The sequence below is a fragment of the Equus caballus genome, chromosome 6 (genome assembly GCF_041296265.1).
Source record: "Equus caballus isolate H_3958 breed thoroughbred chromosome 6, TB-T2T, whole genome shotgun sequence".
Taxonomy (NCBI): Eukaryota; Metazoa; Chordata; class Mammalia; order Perissodactyla; family Equidae; genus Equus; species Equus caballus.
This window is the reverse complement of record NC_091689.1, coordinates 96,838,798-96,856,624: the sequence shown is the minus strand read 5'-3', so window position 1 is coordinate 96,856,624 and position 17,827 is coordinate 96,838,798. Positions and strand designations below refer to the sequence as shown.

Genomic DNA, 17,827 nt, shown 5'->3' with positions numbered 1-17,827 from the left:
ACTGTCAGTCAGACACTATGCTTCTGTGAGACACAGTCCAGCAGGACGGGCCACGCCCTAGCAGGAGAGGAAGAAAGGAGCCAAGCATGGGGACCCTGAAGAGGTGGCAAACCAAAGTCACTGCTGGGAACAGGGTAGGGAAGGTCTGAAGGTCAGCTCAAATCCAGATCTGAAGACACAAAAGCCTATGAGAGTTAAGTGACACTAGAGCAGTGGTCATCAGCAACACCTCTCATCACAGCAGGGACTAAGTTTTTAAAAACACCTCTGGAAAACTATGATAACATTTCCCTTCGTGCTCAGGACCCGACGACCCATATCACCAGCAAAGAAAGGCCAGGGTCCACCAGAGACCATCTTACTCATCTTTCTGCCTCCAAATAAATGTCCAATTTAGTACAGAAAAGGAGGGTCTCTGTTGTTCCTCTGGTCTTCAGAAACCGGATTTTTCAGTAATTTATATAACCCACTCTTAATGTCCTAGCTTCCACAAGTCACGGAAAAAAAGAGACACCACCACTCCAAAGGGATGACAGTTACTGGGGCTAAGAAGGCTAACCAGATGTCCTTACATCTTCCTAGATGAAGACACTTCTCCGAGTCTCCTGAATTTGTGATTCCAGAATTTAACATGAACATAAAAGATGCTCAATCATCTGGTGAACAGGCTGCAGAATGACATAACTACATCAACCAGAGCTATCCCGATTAGTTAGGGAAATATCTGCTTTCATAAATTTCAAGCAAACACTCTACTAAGTACAGTTGATGAGCTGTTGGGGAGGAGGCATGAGAAACCAGAAGTGAGGCTCTTTAGTGCTAGCAGATAAACTAGAATCCAAGTTAAGGGGCAGGATTCCAGAACAAAACGCACTTGTTTTCATGAATGGAAGAACGCCACAAATATTTCTTTTCCCCACAAATCTTTCTTTTAATATAAATACTCAGATTTTACAATACACTGCTCTCTTCAAGGACAGGGGGATATTTTAATAGTATAATTTTACAGTCTTTTTCAACATAAGACTGAATTCAGAAATAAACAGAATTAGTGTCTTCCACGAGAGAAGGAACAAATGACTACAAAAATTATTTTTATTTGATTTTACTGTTAACTTCCTAACTAAGATTAAATGAGAAAGCTTAGTTTGACTTTAATCAATTAATATGGCTGCCTCCAAATGCATTTGAAACCATAATAAGAATGCTATGATTTCAGATTGTGGGTTCATAATTTGCATGACTACATTACATTCTAAATGAAACTTAAAGACCAGGACATTCCTAATGCAAAATTCCCTACTAAATCTGCCAAAAATTCAGAGGAGAAAAATTAGTCAACTAACAAAACACACTGGAAGCACAAGCACTGCCTATACTTTCTTTAGTAATTCCAATATCTCAATCTCAGCAGCAGTTTATGCCAGCTGCTTAATGCCCACATGACTTGTGCAGCTAATGGTCTTAGGAAGTTGTTTTTGACTAATTTAATAGTTCTTCCTTTTATACTCTAATCTCTTTGCTTTATTCGAAGATGTGCTTAGAATCCAGTAAAACAAAGACCACTTAAAAAATAAAAGGCATGCCACACTTTGGAAGCCATAAATAATGCTTACATTTGGCTTTCCCATACATTATTCCACTTTCTTGCATAACCATTAGGTCAGTAGCACACCCCGCCTCAACCCCCTGCCCTTAAAGTAGCTTTGAAACATGCCTGTCTTGGCAATTCTACAAGATTTAAGTCAGTATCAAAAAAAAAAAATAGTGCATACACATGTGCATTCTTGGGACATTAGTATACGTATACCCAATAAATGGACAAAGGCAAGGAGAACCGAAGTTGGGTATTAATTAGGCTGCTAGCATAACAAGAAATGGGGAAAACAGAAAGAGTGGGCAGGCACTGCTTGTAATCAATTCTGAGTTTCAAAGGAGCATCTTCAGATATTTACTTCTTCCCTTGTCAACACCAAGTGATTCCATCAAGGATTTTTAAACAGAGATTGTTAGTCCTACAATATTCCTATTCCAATCTTCTACTGTACTTTTACTTCACAATTAAATGTATTATATCATTCTTAGAAACCTTATCAACTGGGAGATTTAAAAAACTATCAAGAAGAAATTGTGACTAAAATATGACCTCTCAATTATTAAACTTTTTTTTGCTTGAGGAAGATTCGCCCTGAGCTCATACCTGCGTCAGTCTTCCTCCGTTTTGGATGTGGGTCACTGCCACAGCATGGCTGACGGGCGGTGTAGGTCTGTGCCAGGGATCCAAACCCACAAAGCCGGGCCACCATAACAGAGCATGCTCAACTTTAACCACTAGGCCACAGGGCTCATTAAACATTTTTTTTAAACACTTAAGACGATTTTCCAGGCACCGACACACACAGATAAATCTTCACTATTTCCACACCTTTCCCAGGACTTGACCTGAGGAATGAGGTGGCAGTGCACTCCACCCTGAGCCCTCGTCAGGAAGAACTCGTTGGCGGAGACTGTTTCCAGGCTGACTGACTGCTTTAAAGTACCACGTCAGACCCTGAAGTCCTCCCCAAAGACACGAAGTCAGAAAGAGTAACCCTTTCCAGCAATTTCAGACCCATTTCTCAAAGAAATTCTGAAATCCTAAAATTTCTAAAACCTGAAAGTTTCTCAACTAATTTGGTGGCAAAACCTGACCTGATAAAAACTTTTTACACAGCAAAACTTCACCTATGCACTGATGTGAGGCTGTTCAGTTTTCATTTATCCCATTTAGTGTGACTATTCACATTTCACTTTAGAAACAGTTTGATTCCTCTTACTAAAATTCAAAATAAATCTTCCCCCAAAATTCTGAATTCCAAAACACCTGGTGCCAAGGTGAGGGATTACGGACCTATAATCCATTTCACAAACATCTACTCGAGCAAAACTCCCTTGAACATACTGTGCACTTTCCAATTTCTATACTGTCGCCCCCCGATTCACTGTCAGCCTAAACTTACACACTCTTTTAATAACAAGTATAGACCCCACCTCATTTTTAATGTCTTCTCGGACTACTACAGCCTAAGAGTTTTCATTTCTTTCTCTGACTCTGTAAACACTCATCTACATCACTCATTTGGGTACTGATTATTATTATTTTGAACTGCTATTTACACTTTATATTGATTAACTTTTCATGTCTTTGCTAAGAACCTTTTGTGACTAATTACTCAGTTTCATCCTAATATACAGTAACTGAGAACAATTAGCTGTCAATAACATGCAGTCAGATGAACGAGTCCTCAAGAGACAGATGCCCTAAATAATGAGGAACCACAGGTGGAAATAGAATGCTTAAAAAAAATGAGTGTAGGAAGTAGCCTATGATGGAAATTGATAATGACAAATCATTGAGCACTTTAGGTACTCTTTCAATTAAAATAACAATTTTTGAGCACTTCCTATGTGCCAGTTACTGGGCGAACCATTTGAGATTGTGGTGGAAAAGTGACAGGGTGTTCCTGCCCTCTTGAAACAAATAGTTTAGAGGGGAAGAGAGGATAAACGGATAAAAATAATTATTGTTTGTGGATGCTCCTTTATTTAAAGCAATCAGGAAAAAACTTCTCCGTAAATGTGACATCTGAGCTTAGATCTAATGTTGAGAGTGAGGCAGAAATGCAGACAGCCGGGAAAGACCATGACAGACAGAAAGGAGTTGTAAGCACCAAAACTCGAGAGGTGGTAAAGGGCCTCTCGGGCCAAGATGAGAAAGAAGTGCAGCATGGCCAGAGCTTAGTGAACAATGGGAAGTGAGCAAGAACGGGATCTGCTTTCTATTTAAGCCACTGGGGGGACTGGGACTGAAGGGTAAGACACGATCTGACTTACATTTTGACAAGATGACTTGTCTTCTGGGTGGAGCGTGAGGTAGGGGAGAACAAGAAGGGAAACAAGGAAGTCCAGACAAGAGATGAATGCGGCTTAAACGGGTAGTCTCACAGAAACACAGGATTTCAGAACACAGAGAGATCTGAAGAGCCATTTAATCAGTCTTGCTCTACACAGAGATCAGTTCTCAGAGAGGAGTTACTGGTTCAGTGTTTCATGTCCCGTGCCAGACCACCCAGGTCAGTCACCACCTCTAAAGCATGCTGCTTAAGACGACAGGGGGAATGAAAGGTCTAGCAATTACTCAACACTGACACATCATTGCTCAGACTTACCCCTCATGCTCAAAGGAATCAGCTAAAATTTAGGAGAAAAATGAACTAAGTCTCCAATGTGAGCACCTGAAAGTTCAGAGAAAAGTGCATAAGGGCCTGTTGGGGAATAGAAATAGCAAAAGCACCCTCAACTCACACTGTTTAGTGACGGAACTTTTACTTTCACATCATCATCTCTAACTGCTAGGCAGTATCAGTTTATCTGCTACACAGGACCCTCAGGTGGACAAGATGTACCAATCACTACGGCACCACAAGGGCTTTCCAAAGAGGAGTTTATCACTCGTGCTCCACCAGAACTCTGAAGGGTGGCAAAAGGAGCCCTGCTCATTAGAAAGAGAACCCTCGCTCTCTTCTCCGCTCTACATTCTGGCCCTTCCACCTCTTCACTGCCTATTATCACTATCATCACTTCCACGTAAACAACAGAAAACGTTATGAATGCTCCTCTGTCCTTAAAAGCTTGCAAATCCTGCTTTCTCTTTGTTGAACAGTGATGAAGTAAGGTGAAAGGGCTCTTGGAAGAAAAAAAAGCTTAAGTATAAAAAACCTAGAGGAAATTTCATACAAGTTTTTTTAAACTAGCAAATAAAACTCTGTAAGCAACAGCCAGCAACAACCTTGTGACTAATTTAGATGTCCTGGACATAAAACATGATCTCAGTATGCTTCCTAAATCAGAACAGCCAGAACAGCTGACCAGTTAATTATTTAATATTGGGAGAACTAAAGCTTCCTATTCAATTCCCTCCCTACTGTGGGATTAGTTCATGGAGGCAGGTGTTCTGTGATGCTCGGCCCTGAAGCTCCCCTAAAGTTAAACACTCCACACCTCATCCTCTGATGTCAGCCCTTCTTTCAAAGAGCGATGTCTGGGCTCAATAGTCTCTTCATAGAACACACCCTTTTATCATCTCTAGAGAAATAAGTGGCACTAAATTTCCAAGAAAGTGAGTACAGTATAAACCGTAACTTACCCATCTTTTTTTATTACTTTTATAATCTGAAACTTATCACTTGCAACGAAGGCGGGTTAGCGTAAAAATCCTTTAAACTTTGGAACTGTCTTATGACATTTATAAAAATAGTTGTTTAACAAGGATTGCTACAATTGTTCTTAAATGACAAAAAGAAACAGCTTTCTTCCAGAAAGTAAGAACATTAACATCTGTTTTGGAAAAGTGTCTACTAAAGGTAGACAACACCAAATTCTCAGGTCAAGGAAACATTATTAGACTTGAAATGGGAAAAAGTCCATAGCTTTACTATAGGAAAGCTACTACATATCCTAAAATTGTGAAAATCAACTTTTAAAAATCTGCTTATTTAAGATTATGTCAAAACTTGGGACACACATGCAATCTATCTAGAGATAATTAATCAGGTGTACAAAGCAAGTATTAAAACCAAAACTAAGCTTAAAAAATACTGTGATCAAAAGCTGACTGTACTGCTCAAAGGAGAACACTGCAAAGAAATTAAACCTAAATGACTATGTACTAATAAGAGATTTCAAGATGAAGCACAGGAAAACACTGTCTCACATTATCTATGGTTAACATTCTTCTCTTCCCCTCCAACAAAAATATAAACAAAATAAATCAAAGATGATGTTAAATACCGAGAGAAAAGCATGGAAAAATGAGTGATATAAAAAGAAGAAAGTGACTAACAATGAGACAGACAGTTGGGAATATTTTAATAAGCTTTTCAGATAAATGCGGATATTCTCCTCTGGTACTACACCAAAACGCGACAACTGGCTGCAATATATTGAGATGCAAAACATTATCAATAAATTTCATGTTCTCTCTAACATTAAAACCCACTGGTCTAGCTGTAACTGTGGAAGGATCTCTTACCCATGCACAATTTTGGAGGATCACACATTGATCACTTAGAAAATACTGGTTCACAGAGTTGAGGATCTTCAAATACCGACACATTTCATTATATATTAATAATAAAAAGCATATTCATTAACATTACCAATAAGATCAGAAAAAATCTTAAATATTGGGAAGCTGTCAAGAGCACAGTGGCTGATAAAAGTTTTCCAAAATTCTCATTTTCACTTGAAAACTAGAACTTTGTCATTGACCATAAATACTGTCAATCTTTTCCTGAAAGCAATAGGCTCACTTTACTTTTGAGAAAATGTCAGCCTAATACTCAAGTCTGAATAACCATAGTTCGTCAGACATTCTTTCAAGTAAAAATGGTGCTCATGAAAAAACTGGCTGGTTCAGCTTGCAACTCAAACAATCACACAAACGCTTTTCCTAGACACAACCATTAGACTTCAGCATGGCAGCAGAAGTGTGTTAAGCGTACTTCCTGTTTTGTCACAGTATATTAAAGTGATGTGTACCAGAGTTGAGATTTGACTTAAAAAATGTTTACTTCTTCATCAAGTGCATTCAGGTGAATGCTTTTGTTTTCTTAAAACTGTGAGTGCATGGCAACGATTACTAATACAGTGTGGCACTCTGATTTGTTCTAAAGTGCAAGAAGTTTTACCCACCACTGCTTTTATGGTATTGGTACAAATGTCAACAGAGTGAAAAAGGCAAAGAACATACTGTATTATCACTTACAGTATTATTGTAAAAACAGTTTTGTACTTGCAGACTCCTTGAAAATGTGTAGCGATCCTGAGAATTCCTTGGACCATACTTTGAAAACCACTGAGTTAGATAATTTATTTGTTAAGCTGTTCACATCACAATTATTCTTTCTTAGTCTTCATTCATACCTCACTGGGAAGCTTAAAAATCAAATAACCAAATCAACTTCAATCAGGAGTAGCAATGCTACAGGGGAATAGAAGCTTTATAATAAAGAACGAGAACTAATACCACATTAGTATATCCTTTTATAAACATTAACAAATAATGCTCCATTTAATCCTCAACAATTCTAAGTAGTGCATGTCATCTTTCCCATGGAGGAAAGCTTCAGAAAGGGAAGCACAAATTCTGCCTAAAAATTCATTGTCCTGGTGGGATTACAAAGTTGTATTAATTTTCTTCTTTATACTTTTCTGTATTCTAAACACTGTAATAAGAAAATTAAAAAGACAAAACATTTGAAAACTCAGCCAGTGTTACCAAGATAAACAAATGTAGTGTTGTATCTCAAGCTGACAACTTCAAGAGCAGTAGAACAAAATAGTAGATACATACATTTATATAACCTCATTGCTATCCCTCTTTATTATCTTACGGTACAGAATTCAAGATTCTTGAGGGACTTCTGAGTTTTGCTATTGTTACTGAGGAGCTTTATGATAACTTATAAATCTTAGAAGCAGCAGCTCTAACGATATTAGCATAATGTAGTAGTAATATTCTCACTGCAACCTTAAAACACAAGGTAACAGTCGGATGCAATAGGGATACCACTGTGACACCTAAAAACTATTAAACGAAAAGAGCTTATATTTATAGTCTTTATTTTATTGATACCCTCAGTCCTATTAACTAAGAACTTTTAGAAAGTCCTCTACTTTTTTAAAGAATGAAGTGACTTAAAAATATATTCTAATGAGAAGGATAAATTTTAGAAGACACAGATAATTAGAATTTTATTTTACGTAACATTTTCCACTTCCTCTCCAGAAGCTTTTGCCAAAAACTGCTATTAAATGGACAAAACAGATTTTCTTTCATCTTTTTTTCCTTCCCACAAGGGAAAGAGGAGGAAAGCAACAGGTAGAGGTCATCCACCAATGGGGCAATCAGTTCACTGTATATTTTTAAAACAAAATTACTTAATGAAATGCTAAGTTTTAAATATAGGAGGGAAAAAAATCTGTTTTATTGAAAGTACTTATTTACTGAAATAAATTTCCAAAGCAACTACTGAAGAACTCATCAAGGAGCTCTGTGACGCAATAAAAGTGATGATTCCAAGAAGTCAATAATTTAGTTATCAAAATTATTCATAACTGCCTTTAATAGATGCTCTCTTCCTTTAACATCTTTATTCAGTCTACTTGTACAACAGTCAAAAACATTCAATCCCCAACCACTGGAAAAGATTACCTAGCAAGTTATCTCATAAGATCAGAATCCAGTTTAAATGAAAAAGGTTTTGTTGAGAGAGAGATATAGATATATATATTAGCCTAACTACAAAATTATAAAACAGCGTAACTATAAGAGTAAGCTTTAGGACCCAGCTCAATGTAAAATCCAAAATCAGAACATTAGATTATTACTCTCTATGGTCAGAGGGACTAGGATTCTTAATTTAAAAGTGAACCTATTTCTAGTACTTGAGCACCTCATACACAAACAATCTCAAGCGTAGTAATACTCCAGAATATTGTTCTGTATAATAAAAACCAGATGGAAATCCTGCAGTTCATGTTACAAATATTTTTTCTTTTGATAAGTGATTTAAATATTATTTTAAACCTGGTACATTTCCCTAAATTTACATTTCTTTCTTTTATAAGTTTTAAGGCTCCTTGGAAACAGAGCTTGAAAAATTTTGATCTTCCATTGATGCAAAGCAAAAATTTTTTCTAAATCGCTATTGAAAGAATAATCAGTTGCTGTGTACCTTTAATCTGAATAACATTAGGAATAAACACACTAGTGTTAGGAAGTATGGAGAAGTAGTATTCTTTGTTAGTGGTGCGTTTTAAAAAGTGATTTTAATTTTTAAAAGGCAGCACAAAACTTCCTTGTAACTTTTCCTCTTTAAAATAGAAATTCTATAACGAAAGGCCTTGGTCTCAGATCCAGTGCTCAACTAGATCCAAACGAGGTACAACAGATTGTACAGCAAGCCAGTCTTTACTGCAAATGGATAAACTCACTCTGTTCTTTGTGGCTACTGCTTCCATTGCGTTCATGAGATTTCCAAAGAACTAGTAAACTAAAAAGACGTAAGTCCTCCAATGGTAATTAGTACCTTTCAATACTGCTGCAATATACCTAAGAACACTGAAAAACATCAGGCTTTCAGCAAGGGTAAGCCATGGCACAGTACTCCTGTTTACTGAAAAATTTGTCCAATGTTATAATGAATCATTGCATCAGCCAAAATAGCTGTTTCTTAACTTTTTCTAAAAGAAATTCAATTTGCATAGGCTAACAGCAAAAACTTCAGCCTAATCTCTGAGGCCATGGAATCCTCAAAAATGATGGGAGGGAAAACCAACCAACCAACCAAGGCATGCATATAGTCACAACCTTATATGGTCTTACACACAAGGTTTAAGAGAGATCAATCTTTATCAAGTTCTTCTACAGTCTGAACATGTGACATCACTGCAGTAACAAAAAAAAGCTTTTGAACATTCAGTTCATAAAAACTAAACTATTCCTGGTGCCAGTCAAATCTAGACACTACAGATCAATACCCACCCTCTTTATCACATACACAGGAACACATTTAAGTCTTTAGGAAAATGACGCGCATATCAGTAAGATTCCAATATTCAATAATAAAATTATTTAAACTAGTTTTGGAAAAAAATAAACGACACCTTTGTAAAATCAGCCAAATTCTGTGTCAAATCCAGTTTTGCTGATTTCACTCCCTTAACAAATATTTATGAAGTAGCTATAACAAGTCAAAGAAAACTGAACATGAGCACTTTCTCACCCAAATCTTAGACTTTATATTTAAAAAAACATGTATAATTAGTTACCATGTTGTTGATCTCTGCATAAGCCTTCTACCAATCTTGAATCACACTGGAAAACACACTTGATAAGATCCTTATGGACATTCATCAAGGTTTTTTACCATCAACTCTTCATTTCATCTCCCTGGAGCCTCCTTACGTGGTGGCTCCTTACCATGGGGACTCACTTAGCTAAGTACTGGAATTCTACAGTAAAGGATGGTTTTGAGGATAAAATGAAAATCAATTTCTCAAGTTAAAAAGATTCCAAAGTCAACGTGGGTATGTTTCTTTTTGAAGGAATATCAAGTTCTTTTGAAATATCTTCTCTAAATCTTCAATGCAGTTAATCTCTAAAGGTAAACGCTCAACACCATGTGCACAGGCAAGGGTCTAGGAACGAAGATACAGTGGAGAAGGAAACGGATTGAGTCCCTACCGTCGTGGTGCTTGCACTCAACAAACTGGTACCATTTGCAAGGAGGGCACCATACCAGTGCTCCGGGGCATACAAAGAACACATCTGGTCGTTGGACTCCACAATTTGATGGAATAGATGACAAAAATACTTCTAATGATAACAGAAGGCAGGAAGTGATATGTGCCATAGAAAGGAAGAGAGAGGACTTTTATGGGGTGGGCTACGGGGAGAAGGCAAAAGACAGAGCAGTCATTTTCACGCCCTACACCACATTTTCAAATTAAGCAAGTTTATTATTGGGCTCTTCAGTTGTATTATGAGACCCGGCACATTAAAACCAAACTGGCTACGTGTGTTTCAAAGATTTACTTTGGGGCTTCCTCTGATGAGGCAGCCTCACAATGTGTGAATACCAACCAAGAAAACGCAAGTGAAAACACCATGTAGGGCACAGAGTAAAAAGGCGATGAGCTGAAATGAGACCATCATTCAGGGCTCCGAGTCCTGAGAGTTATTTAACCTCCCGGAGTATCAATTTCCTCTCCTAAAACCCGGCAACGAAACCACCCGAGTTTTCCACTGTTTGACCAAGGTACCCACCTTTTCTGGGTATGACGGAAAACTATCCTCTGTACAATGTAATTCACGATAAAAACGTCGTATTTCTTTCTCCGGGTTGTCTACTACGGATAGACTACCGTCCTAAAAGTCGGCCACGAACTAGTTATCTTATCTTTCCGGGGCCTCAGTGTCCTCCTGCATAAAATCAGAGGGTGGGACTGGATGATCGAAACAGTCCTTTCCGGCCCTTCAAACGTCCCAGGACTCCATTATGACTCAAACACTACTCAAGAGAGAGCTTTCAGCAGCGATCTGAGCTCCAAGTCCAACTGTCTCCCTTTTTTCTAAGTTATTCTTGCTGAGATAAGGTTTTATCGAGCAAGTCCAAACAGCATTCTAATTACAAAAAAGAAGAGGATTAAAAAATCAATTCATGAGTCAGAAGCTTTAAGGGAGAAGCACTCGATACATATTAGATGCTACCAGCAAAACAAAAATCCAGCTAGGCTGCATCGACTTTAAAACGCTAAAACCACAATCTTCACTTAGCGTCAACTTCCTACCCGGTTCAAAACGCGATTTCCCGTTACTGCGAAGCCGACTCGCTCGTGTTCCTCCCAGCCGAAGAGTTGCAGGCGAAATGTTTTTCTAAACTAACGGGGGGCGGGGGCAGGCGAAGGGGAAGCACACGAGCTGCCCGAGCGCGAGCCCCGGCTCCGCTCCGCAGGCCAGTGTGCTCGGAAGCGGAGCCCGGATGGCCGGGTCCCGGGGCCTCGCGGCCGCCGCCCACGCTGACAGCCCGCGCCGGACGGGGCTCGCCGCGGCGGCGCGGCCAACTTCCCGAGCCGTCGCCCGGGGCGAGTCCCGCGGCGCCGAGGCCCGGCCGTCCCCGGCGCCGCCCAGGTGGGGCCGCCCGCGCCCCGGCCAACTTTCCCGCGGGCGCCCCGCGGCAGGGGCGCGGCCCGCGGCGGCCGCAGGACAACTTTCCGGTTTCCGTTCCAACTTGCGCCCACCCGGAGGCCGGGGCGGCGGGCGGCGGGCGGGCGGAGCCGCGCCGGGCGGGGGGGTCCCCGGCCCGCGCCCTCCGCCATGTTCCCGGCGCCCGACCCGTCCGCCGCGCGGCGCCCCCGCCCGAGCCCCGGAGGCCGCGCCCGCCCCACCTGCCGCGCCGAGGGCGCCTCCGCGGCCTGCCCGCCGCCCCGCCGCCCCCGCCGCCCCCGCGCGCCCGCCGCCCGCGCGCGCCGCCCACCTCGCCCGCTGCCTCCGCGCCCCGCCGCGCCCCGCGCTGCTCCGCGCCGCTGCCCCGGCGCCACGGCGTCCGCTCCGCCGCCGCTCCGGCCCCTCACACGCCGACTCCGGGCGAGGTTTGGCGGCGGCGCCCTGACGTCAGGCGCTCGGCCTCGCTCCCGCTTCCGTCCGCGGGAGGGGCGGTGGCGCGCCGGGAAGGGGCGGGGCCGGGGCGGGGCGCCGGGAGGGGGCGGGGCCAGCGCGGCGCTGCCTCCCGCGGCCGCCGGCACGGGTCTCGCCTCGGCCCCGGCTCCGCGCGCGCTCGCGAGGCCGGCGGGCTCCGGGCCTCGGGACCCTCCGGCGCGGCGAGGTGCCTGTCACGCGCCGCAGAGCGCTCGGCGACGCCGCCGGCAGTGGGTGCGCGCGGTCCTTTGTGCTGGGAAGCGGCCGGGCCCGTGGCGGGGCGCGTGTCCATTCCCAGGGCCCCCGCCCACGGGCCTGGGCCGCGGCTCCTTCTCGTTCTTGAAATGGGTTTTCTCTTGAGTTGACACGGGTCCCAGCCACTGATGTCTTAACCCGGCGAACCCTTTCCAAATTACCCTGCCAAACTCGGCTGACAAATCGGTGATCCCAAACAACTTTGTTCCAGGATCAGCTATTTACATGAATAAAGCAAGTTGCATATTTAATGCCTGACTCCGGCGCTTTAAAAGGTTACTCATAGGTAGATTTATGATGTGACTACTGGGCAACGGAAAGCACCTTCTGTTCCAAAAGGGGCGGGCCGTCAATAAGGGAACTTACCGTTATTAGACTAAAATACAGCTCTCTTAGTACAAGATACTAGCTTCTTTATGAAAGCTTTTTTTTTATGAGGTTTTGATGGGCGAAGAGATTCAAAGAGCGAGCAAAGTGCAAGGAAAAGTAGGTGGTGGGGGTCGTTGAAGAACGACTTTCCCTCCGTTCATAGTTTAATGGGGCCCTGTATAGATAATTCTTGAAATAACTTTTTTGAACTTTGATAAATTTGGGAGATTAATGAAAAGTATGGTTAACTTCACTCCTCTTAAGAACACTAGTAATAGAAAACTAATGTAAGTTAAAGGAAGAGAGAAGAATGAATTACAATTATCCTCCGTTTTGCATAAGCGCCTTCTAGGTGTTACACAATTTAGGTTAATTGAATATGTTACATATTTTGGAAATTTCTGTTTCCTTAGAAAACCCTTTTTTAATGGAAATATCAAAGGCAAATTTCAGAGCAGTCTGTAGGAATTATTATAAATTCTGAATGAATGAATTTTAAATAATTTGACTTTACTGACCTCTCAGTTATTGCAGGAAACTTTGGGAAATCTGAAAGCCTGAAACACTGAGTTCACGGAAGCAGCTGTTACCTGGGTGTGCTGTATTTTTCCTTTTCTTTCTTTTTCTTGTTTCTTTTCTTAACTTTCTTTGACGTTTGGGCAATTGATTTTTCCCCCCCAGAAAGAGTCAGTTTTAGAAGATTGAAGGTAGGATTATTTAGAGTTTGAGAGAATGTGTAAAATAGTTTATTTTAGTTAAAAATGCATTTGTTATCTTCTACTAGACTGCAAATCGTTAACTTGTAAGCAGAATGCCAGAATCTGCATCTCTTTGCACTGATCTCACTTTTGAGTTTAAGCCCCTTGTTCCTTTCTCCTTGAAATCGTCGCCAGGATATTCTGCTGGCAACTTGAACTGGTGATGTGTGCAAACTGAACTCATTGTCTTTGTCACCAAACCAGTTTCTTCTCCTTTTCTTTTGTTAATTTTATCACCATCTTTTGAATTACCCAGTCTTCAAGCCTGACTCTCCTTTTTCTGCCTTTTTTTGAACCATCAGTCAATTGGCACATCTGTTAGATAGTAATTAATTCCTACTAAGACCACACTTATTGAGGTTGGCACTACCTCTCAATTCCAGAATGTTAGCTGCTCCTTCCTACCTTGCCTTGTAGCTTCTAGTCTGTTCCTGCTGTGATCCATTCTACACATTGTTGCCAGATAAATTATCTTGAAGCACGCTGAGTAAGTCATTCTCTTCCCCAGCCCTACCAGAATAAAGTTAAAATCCTTGAGTCTAGTTACTTTTCCCTTTCCCTTGAAGTTGCCTGACAGTCAGAGTGGACTTTTCATCTTGCACAAATATGGCAGCACTTCTCTGCTTCTCTGGTGTGAGAGGTGATTTCCTCTGCCCGGAAGCCCCTTCTGACCCCTGCCCATTGTTCAAGGTCCATTTACTTTCCCCAAGAAAGAGCATCTTCTCAGATATTTCCAATCTCATGTGGTCTCTTCTCTTTGGAATCCCCATAACACTCGATTGTTCCTTTCTTTTGTCGCTTGTTTCCTACATCCCTGCTAGAACAGGGGTTTGCAAACTTTTTCTGTGAAGAGCCAGATAGTATTTAAAGTGTTGTGGGCCAGATGGTCTTTGTTGAACTACTCAACCCTGCCTTTGTTGTGCAGAAACAGCCATAGGATGCATAAAGAATGAATGTGGCTGTTTCTAATAAAACTTTATGGACAGTAAAATTTGAATTTCATATAATTTTTACATGTCACAAATATTCTTCTTTTTTTTTTTTAACCATTTAAGAATATGAAAACCATTCTTAACTCCTGGCTGTGCAATAACAGGCAGTGGGCTGGATTCAGCCCCAGGCCATTGTTTGCCCTGCTGTACTCAGGGCCCGTTCCGTGGGCATGTGACAGGGCCTTGTGCTTAGAAAGGCCCACGATCAGTTTAATGCTCTGATGTCACCATCTTGAAATTTTAAATAATTTTTGAACAGGAAGCCTGCATTTTCATTTTGCACTGGGTCCCTCAAATTATGCAGCCAGTCCTGCCTATTCTGTAGATAAAATCCATAAGGTCAGGATGTGTATTTCTTGTGTTTGGCATGGTGCTTTTCACATAATAGGCATTCACAATGTGTTTGTTGAATTTTTTATTCCTAAGGTACTGTGGAATAATGGAGAACACGGAGAGTCCACCACTTATTAGCTGTGTGGCCTTAGGCAAATTCCTTAACCATGTTGAGCCTTAGTTTTCTCATCTATGACATGGGGATAATAACCTCTGCCTTACAGAACTGTGGTAAGATAAAGTATAGAAAATAGCCATGTCTTAGCCCCTGGGACTACAAGAACCTCAAAATTCGTTTTTCCCCCTTTAGGGGAAGTGACTCAATAGCGTGCTCACCCCTAACTCTTGCTGCATTTATCCTGATGCAGTACTTCTGGCTTTTCATGTTATTTGCCTCCTTAAACGCTTTACTTCAAATAACATCTATACTCTGTTGGTTTGATTTCAGAAGTTAACATAAGTAAAGGTCTTATTGCAAGTCCGAAATTAGATTTAAAAAAACCCCAAATTTACAATTTTCCTAATTAACACTTAGTGATTATTAGCATTAACAAGAGTCATGCTGTTTAGCTTCCAGTTAAGCATGGTTATCAATAGCATTGATAGTCATTAACCTGCAATAGTATTATATTATGTCATTCACAAATGAGCAATATTGGAATTTGATTCTTTCAAGGCACTTTCTTACTGGTTTTTTCCTCTGTTGTGTGCATGCATACATATGTGTGTATTCCTGTGTGTGTGTGTGCGTATATATATATGTATGTATATATAGTATATGGTGTATCAATATAGTTCTATTCCTCTGCCACCTCCTGCATAGCTGGGGCTGGAGATTGAGAAAGATAAGAAGGCTGCTTGTTGATGCAAAAGAGGAGAAACCATAGCTGAAATCCCCAGTTAGTTTCATTCTGTTTTCTTGGTCAAAGGTTGTATTCCAAACTCTATGCAGTTATTTGGTAAATCCTAGCACTTAATCACGCAAGAGACCAGGTAAGAGCATATTAGACCATCGCGGTTATAGGAAAACAACTCAGAATTCATACTCTCCTAGGGTGGTTTGTGTTCCTCTAAGATTTCTGCTTTGGGGAAACCAAGTGCTTATATATAAGAAAAATGAGGCAGGTTGGCATGTGTTCTGCTCTGTGTAATAGCTATAATAACTGCTTATTTGTCTCAAGACATATTTCAAATTCTGCCTGTGCTCTATTTCAGCACTCGTAGGCCTGGCCGCCAAACCTGCCCACACCACATGAAATAAACCTAACTGTTCTATAATTTTGTCATTGCTGTTGTCTATGGTGTAAGGAACAGACTATACTTACTTAAAATTTCACCCTTTCTTAAGCTGTAGCTGAGAAAAACCATACAAATGAAAATGGCATTCTCAGAGCCACCATGTAATCGAGTGTTAGAGCAGAAAACCACGGGAAGAACCAACTTAATGAAATACCCTTGGCATGAATTTTTCAAAAAAGATTTAAATTAAGAAAATCTTCAAAAACCACTTGTAAATACTTTAAAAATCTGGACCGTCTCCAAACCAAACAGCCAATATTAATCACGCCAAAGATGATCAAGGGTTAGGCATTCCCTCAGGCTTTATCTTTATGACAATGTTTAGCTTCTGGTCCTAGTTATCCCCGAGTCCCGTATGTGAATCACATACCTCAGTAATAATGACCACATTCCAAGAGGTGGGTTTTAAGGACCCATTACACAGATGAGAAGGCCAAAGCCTAGAAAGGCTCGGTGACCAAGGCCATATATAAATATGTGGCCAGAGTTGAAATTTGTGTCTTTGTCTGCCTTCTTTTGGCACCAAGTTGCCCTATTATTCCTTTATTAATGCTGCTCTTTCAGCCAGAAAATTTCTCCTGTCTCTTTTGTATTTATCTAAATCTTAGTCATTGTTCAAGACCCAGTGGTTTCTCACTTCTCTGAATTTCTCTAATAATTATTGTTCGTACCACTCATTGCTACTTATCAGACATCGCCTTACTTGTATTGCTTTTGTCTTCCCTCCATCCTGACAGCCTTGAGAACCAAAACCATATCTTACACTTCTTTGTACCTACTACCCTGCAGGACATCACATAGTAGAGAAAAAATGTACTTTAGGGCATCTTGCTAATCCTGGTTACGTTCTCCAGGTTGATCACAGTGGAGTCGTGACTTCTGTCAGTCTTTGACCTTTCCAAGTTTCTTCTTAGTAATCTTTAACATGCACACAACACTATCTATAACATATGGCTTTAAAAATTTTTTTAAATGAGGGACAAGATATAAAAAAGGAAGCAATACAGAGTAAGAGTTAAGTGGATTGGCTCTGAAATGAGGCTGCGAGTGTTCCAATACCAGCTCTGGTCATCTTAAGGAATTTACTTTTGGCGCCTCAGTTTCTTCATTTGTAAAATGAGTACAATAATAGGAACTACATTATGAGGTTATCGTGAAGATTAAAAGAGTTAGCAATGAAAATAGAACAGTGCCTACTGCAAAGTAAGCACTCTGTAAATTTTAGCTATTGTCGTCTAAAAGATTCTCAATAAATGCTGGTTGCTACTACATCCACTGGCACAATAAAACCTTGGGCGAACATAGTAAGAATTCACCAAATGTTTGCTAAACTTTCCTTTTCCTTTGCTATCATGGCCCTCGATTAAGGATTGGCTGTGTTCTAAAGTTTCTGTGTGTCAGTAGCTTGTAACTTGAAAATATTTATGCAATGGAAACAATGCTATAAAGTTTATAGCACGGGTGCCTTTAAATATGACTTGATTGTTAAAGAAGCTAAAAAAAAGCCTATTTTAACCCATAGATACTAAAAACGTATTTCTAATCAGCATTTATAACGCTGTTCTCTTAGTTTTATGAGC

At 40.8% G+C, this 17,827-nt stretch overlaps 1 protein-coding gene across 6 annotated transcripts in view; it reads right to left on the bottom strand.

The window, feature by feature from the left end:
* RAP1B (RAP1B, member of RAS oncogene family) overlaps positions 1–12,797 on the bottom strand; it is a 40,814-nt gene extending 28,017 nt beyond the window's left edge. Inside the window, exons 1-2 of one of the 6 annotated variants that reach the window (XM_070269169.1) lie at positions 12,081–12,181; positions 10,871–11,026 (exon numbers count right to left, since the gene is read on the bottom strand). The gene's annotated coding sequence lies outside the window, so the exon portion shown is untranslated. Of the gene's footprint in view, positions 1–10,870; positions 11,228–11,394; positions 11,778–12,080; positions 12,298–12,657 lie in introns of those variants that run through there. The other 5 variants (XM_070269171.1, XM_070269170.1, XM_070269173.1 and 2 more) reach the window with 5 other exon arrangements.
* Positions 12,798–17,827: the final 5,030 nt, after the last annotated feature.